Genomic DNA, 6,932 nt, shown 5'->3' on the forward strand with positions numbered 1-6,932 from the left:
GACTTGAGACTTATAGGGTTTACAGACTCTAGTTTCCAGTCTGATCATGATGACAGCAAAAGTGTGTTGGGATTTATTTTTACCCTTTATAGTGGGGCTATCTGCTGGAAGAGTTTCAAGCAGCACACAGTGGCAATTCAGTTTGCGAGGCGGAGTATGTCGCTGCATCAGATGCTACCAAAAAAGCGGTGTGGCTAAGAAAGTTCATCACCGAGCTCGGAGTAGCACCCTCCCTTGTTGGTCCAGTTCTGCTCTACTGTGATAGCTCTGGAGCCATTGCTCAGGCGAAGGAACTGAAGGCACACCAGCAGACGAAGCATATTCTGCACCGCTACCATCTCATCCGAGAAATTGTGGATTGAGGTGACGTCGACCTTCAAAAGATCGACGGGAAGGAGAACCTGGCCGACCCATTCTCTAATGCCATTGTGGTGAAAGAGTTTGACAACTACAAGTCGAAGATGGGTATTAGATACTGCACCGATTGGCTTTAGGCCAAATGAGAGATTGTTGGGAATAGTGTCCCAAAGCCAATCGTCAGCCTGTTAACGGTTGTGCTCCTTTTGTATATGTACATGAATTATGAATTAATAAAAATTATTTTGGTATTTTTTTTTCATTACAAAATGTTTCATCTTCTAATGAACTTCTATGTTGTGGTGAAGTCCTTAGGACTATTTAGACTCGACCAAGGAGGATTTATCGTTTAGTCCTTAAATCTGTTCGTGACCAAATGATACGTTGCTACCAAGGATGACAACGTTTATCAAGCATAGGTCGTTGTATGCCATATAAGATGGTTGTCCTCTTAACCAAAGAGTGTGTAGACACTGGTATGGCATACAGATGAGATGTAAGGGTACATCTGCACTGAACGTGACCGACTTCGGAGCTATTTCTACTATCAAGATTTGCTCTGATAGAATATGGGTATAAATATCCTTCCGACCTAAGACCGCCATGGTGACTTGCAAGCAACTCACTGAACTTAGGCACTGGACTACCTGAATTTCTAATTCAGTGATGGAAGGCTGCTGGGTGTAGTCAAGTACATGACTTGTCAGTGTGTGTGTCAAGATGGGATTGACCACTTCAATTTAAGAGCTGTGTACAGTTGTATTTTAGTTTAGCAAAATCTTGGCCAAGGTAGTCCTAGTGAGGAGTCATAGGACTGTTTGAGTTGAGCACGATTCGGATGATCTGATCAGGGTTGATAGTTTAACCTGAGTCATCCTAAACACAGGGGTCAAAAGAATGAATTATACAGTAACTGTTGGTGCAAAAATCCGCTTGCGCCGGAGAAGCTGGAGTCGGGGAAGCCGCGGTCGCCGTCGGGACCTGCAAGGGAAGTCTAAACCGGAGGTGGGGTTGCTCCGGCAAGACCCTCCGACGCTCAAGTCAGTTTTCTGCCTCAACAAGAATGGAGTGCTCGAACGGAGAATTTAGCAGAGTTTTGAGATAAGGAAGAATGAGCTTAGAGAATAACGTATCTGGATCCCCCTTTTATAGACGGAGGAGGCAACGAATTGATGGCGATGTTTGTAACCGCCTGGTAGTGGGCCGCCCATGGTCAGGGGAATTGATTGCGGAAGATAGTGGAGTGGACACGTGGCCATCACCTCGACCCGCCACGTGGAATCTGTTATGAGGGGTGGAGCAGCATCCGTTGTCAGCAGATAGGAGAATCGCATGGTATCCGTCGCAGGAGGTGGAGCAGGTTCGTGGCCGCCACTGTGGCCTGCCAGAGGATGGTGGAGCAGGGCGGCGATGGCTACTGTGGCCTGTCAGGGAATGATGAAACTGCGCGGAGTCTGCCACAGGTAGTGGAGCAGGGTCGTGGGTGGAGCCCGACTTCTGGGGGAGTCCGGGCGGAACCCCCTTGGAGCTGACGTTGGGGGCGGAGCTCGGCTCTCGTAGGAGTTCGGGCGAAGTCTGCTTGCGGCTGCAGTCGTTGGCGTTGAGGACGTAGCTCGGATCCCTTAAGAGCCCGGTCGGAGCTGTGCTGATGTCGGTGCTGGAGGCAGAGCCCGGCTCCCGTAGGAGTCCGGGCGGAGCTGTGCTGCAACCAAAGTCAGAGGTGAAATCCGGCTCCCATAGGAGTCCGGTCGGAGCTTACCCGTAATTGATGCCGGAGGCAGAGCCCGGCTCCCGTAGGAGTCCGGGCGGAGCTGCATTGCAGTTGATGTCAAGGACGGAGCCCGGCTCCCGTAGGAGTCCGAGCGGAGCTGCGTTGCAGTTGATGTCGAGGATGGAGCCCGGCTCCCGTAGGGGTCCGGGCGGAGCTGTGCTGCAACCAAAGTCAGAGGTGAAGTCCGGCTCCCGTAGGAGTCCGGTCGGAGCTTACCCGCAATTGATGTCGGAGGCAGAGCCCGGCTCCCGTAGGAGTCCGGGCGGAGCTGCACTTGCTGTCGGCGGTGGAGCCCGGCTCCCGTAGGAGTCCGGGCGGAGCTGCACTTGCTGTCGGCGGTGGAGCCCGGCTCCCGTAGGAGTCCGGGCGGAGCTGCATTTGCTATTGGCGGTGGAGCCCGGCTCCCGTAGGAGTCCGGGCGGAGCTGCACTTGATGTCGACGGTGGAGCTCAGCTCCCGTAGGAGTCCGGGTGGAGCTGCACTTGCTGTCGGCGGTGGAGCTCGGCTCCCGTAGGAGTCCGGGTGGAGCTGCACTTGCTGTCGGCGGTGGAGCCCGGCTCCCGTAGGAGTCCGGGCGGAGCTGCACTTGCTATGGGCGGTGGAGCCCGGCTCCCGTAGGAGTCCGGGCGGAGCTGCACTTGATGTCGACGGTGGAGCCCGGCTCCCGTAGGAGTCCGGGCGGAGCTGCACTTGTTGTCGGCGGTGGAGCCCGGCTCCCGTAGGAGTCCGGGCGGAGCTGCACTTGCTGTTGGCGGTGGAGCCCGGCTCCCGTAGGAGTCCGGGCGGAGCTACACTTGATGTCGACGGTGGAGCCCGACTCCCGTAGGAGTCCGGGTGGAGCTGCACTTGCTGTCGGCGGTGGAGCCCGGCTCCCGTAGGAGTTCGGGCGGAGCTGCACTTGATGTCGGCGGTGGAGCCCGGCTCCCGTAGGAGTCCGGGCGGAGCTGCACTTGATGTCGATTCCGTTGAGGGTTTCGGCTGTGGGTATTTTATACCCAACAGTAACCATATTCACGTAGGTTCTGAGTGTTGCGATTGTGACTATTCGACCTATCTGGACATTGGGTACCATTGCTAGATGGTCACTTTGATTAGTACAGGAATTGGTTCCTGTGCTACCGACTTAGGTTCGAACCTGTGAGATCACACACATTAGAGGTTCCTATCTGATCTGATAGCTGGTGAAGAGTCCTTCATGTCTGGGATTCTATGATCGAGAATCAGGATTCTCTGATCATAAATTTCACACATTTTGGATACCGGGGTCAAGAGTCCCACTGGTTTAGGACTCTTCGATCAGGGTTATATATCGATGAATTCTGATGCCCGATTACCCATCGGATTTAGACTCAATATTTATGAGAGATTTAATTAGTGATTTGATCGCTAATTAACTCAATTTGATTAAGTAATTTTTTTTTGATCAAGTCCAATTGAATTGGATTCAGTTGGGTTTGACCCGATTAGGTTAAGAGTTGACCTAATCATCGAGATGGTTTGGTCCCTGATATGATCAGGGGTTGGGCTTAATCAATTCCTGATTTGATTAGGATTTTATTGAGCCTAATTAAGCCTAATTAAGTTAGGTTTAAATTAGTCTAATTGGGCCTAACTTATTTGGTTCAATTAGGTTGGTTTAAATAATGAAACCACCTTGACCCATTCTCCCTGCGCCACCTCACTTCCACTGCGCCCATTTGAATTCACAAGAAGGAAGTTCTCATGAATTTTTCCTCATGCAAAGCCTTCCTCACACCCTACTTTAATGCATCAAATGAGTGGATAAGGATGATTGGTTGGCCATTCAAATTCAAAATAAAGTTTGAATTTGAATGAGCAACCAATCTTAGCGCCTTGACCTTATCCTCTTTTAATATCTCATTTATTACATGAGAAAATGTTTCTCATGAAATCACTCACGTACAAATTAAGCCACACCCTCCTCTTCTCACACCCTTAGTGGATAGGGATAAATTGGTTTCCATTTGAATTCAAAATTTGATTGAATTCAAATGTGCAATTACTCATCTTTATCCTCTCACGTGGATAAGACATTTGTTGTTGTTTTAAAAGGAGGAGAAGAGTTGGGCGTGGGTAATTGGAAAAATTTTGAAGAGAAAATTTGGGTGTGAGAAATCCTTATGCGTGAGATGAAGGTCCATATCCTTTCGAGAGAAAAAGATAAAAAAAAAGGTGCGCAGGGTTTCAGTGAGTTCCCCAGGGTTTCAGCCTGGGGTTAGGGAAGTGAGAAGGTGAGCTACGAGTGTCGTGAGCCCATCAAATTTCAGTGAGATCTTCATCATCCTCTTAAGCATGTCTGCTGACGATCCAGAGTATCCAAAGAATTGGCAGACATCGATCGAAGGAGTTCGATCAACATCGACCGTCGAAAGGACTCTACAACAAGCTAGCACTCGTGAGGAGTCGATCAGATCGAAAACTTTATGTGGATGATCTGCAGAGGCCAGACACGCTGTGTGGCTGCATCGCGATGATCAGACTCTTCCAACGATGATCAGATTGTGGTGATCTACTACCCGCACAAAGGTATTATGTTTTGAATACATTATAGTAAAGTATTTATTGTTCAAATTTGAATTTTAAATTTAAATGCATGCATGCTATATATCATATTTAGATCCTAGTGTAGGATAAATTTATGTTAATTAAGTAGATTAATTAATATTTTTTTACTGTAAAATCATAATTTTAAAAAAGTTTTAAAATTACCATTTTACTCCTACACTAAATTTTGCTTCAATCAGATGACATCACTCCACCAATCAAAATTTTTTCAGATTTATTGGAATTTTTTGATTGGTCGAATGATGTGGCACTGCGCAGCGTATCAGGCTCTATATAAACTCTGTCTTTACCTAGGGTTTAAGAGATTGTGCCCAACCCATCAAAGCTGCCACCCCCCTTCCTCTTCTCCACATCTCATCTGAAGTCCTCCCTCCCCTCTTCATGCCCAAGGAGTTGGGCATCCATCTGATGCAAGATCAAGGTGTGGTGATGCCTTGAACAGAAAGGCTGTAGGAGTCCTTCGACAAGCTGTAGCTCCAACTTCAAGAAGACTTTTGAAGATCTTCCTAATCAGATTTAGTTTTAATTTTTGGAGCAGAGATTTGCAAGGAGATGATGATCTAGGTCCTATCTGAGTGGATACTGGTAGAGGCCAGAGAATTACAGGGCTAAATCAGAACCTCAGGCTTGCTGCGATCATCTACAGGGTAATCAGATTACCTTTGAGGTATTTCATATTTTCTCATACTTTTAGATTTATTTTAGAATTAATATTAGATAATAAAATTAGATCTAAAGATTTAGATCTAAAATAAATATAGGATAATTTTTTTTTTTAAATTATTTCACCCCATATTTGATGAAATCTGAAAGATCCTACAAGAAAAAAGGTGGTTTATCCTTCAACTGGTATCAGAGCCAGGTTCATGGCTCAGTTTTAGATCTAATTTAGATCTAATTTTAATTTTAATTTATCTGATATTAAAGAATTTTAGATGTCACATCAGATATGATAGGATCTGAAATCAAAATATTTAAAATTAAATCTGAGAAGATCTAACATGCATGAGATGCATGACTAGACTAGGAATAGTTTTGATCTATGAATAGTCTTGTAAGTTTATATTTTAATGAGATTAAAATATAATTTAGATCTAATTTATTTTCTATTTTTTTGATGATATAAATGTCATATTAAGATAAAAAATAGAAAATAAAAATTTGGATGATACATAAGATTGATCTGTTGCATGCCTAGACTAGTTGTAGAATTATTCTAGTAACTGTCTAGAATAAATTTTATGTTGAATAGTTCAATTTAAATTTTATTTTTTAGATGTTACATGTGATGTATTAAATCTGAAAGCATGTTAATTAGATCAATTTTTGATACATGAGATGTATGCAATGCATGTATTAGTTAGATCTTTAATTGTATATGTGATATGTAAATTTAGATCTAACTAGTTTTGTAGTTAAATTTATATTTCTGATTAAGGTGTTCCTCATGGTCGTCCGGTCATAAGAACAAAGTAGGGTCTAAAGGCCCTCTCCTCTCATTCAATGGGTGTTCTTATGACGTGTAGGGGTGCTGTACATTCATCCTTAATCAGAAATCAAAACTTACTTTTCTGCAAAATTCTAGATCCTGAAACCCTAGGATTTATTTTATATATTTTGTTTATGAACCCAAGACTTAATGAATGAATTAAGCTTATGGAATTAAATTAGGTCTAAAATTGAGAATTTCAGATCTAAGTTATTTTCATAAAATTGGGTTCAGGATTGGGTAGCTCAATTAGGTCTAGCGGTTGATCAAACCGAATCAACAGTTAGTTAGGTGGGATCATGAAAGGTAATAATTGACCAGCCTAATAGGATTAAGTCTGGATCAAGATCGAATCACATTTAGATGTGACTCGATCAAGTTAAGACCTAATTTGGCTCAGTGGTTAGAGCCTAGATTATAGGCTAACCCAATTAGTTCTAGTTCGACAATTTGGTGTCTAAGATAAGTTAGACAGATACGACCGACTGGTTTTTAATTGGGAGCTACTCGACTCGAATGCGTTCTTGTCGAGTTAATGGCATATCCCTTCCACCGGTCTCACTTACCTGGCCATATGTGTCGATCCTGTTCTGATTAGAGGTGGCTATAAATTCGAGCTAACCCATGCCACTAGGTTAGTCATAATTGTTATGACTATGTCAAGCCAAGTTTAAAGAGACCTAAATCAAATCTCCCTAATAAAAATATTAAGTCTAGGTCTTCCACCAT

This window comes from Elaeis guineensis, chromosome 1 (assembly GCF_000442705.2).
Source record: "Elaeis guineensis isolate ETL-2024a chromosome 1, EG11, whole genome shotgun sequence".
NCBI lineage: Eukaryota > Viridiplantae > Streptophyta > Magnoliopsida > Arecales > Arecaceae > Elaeis > Elaeis guineensis.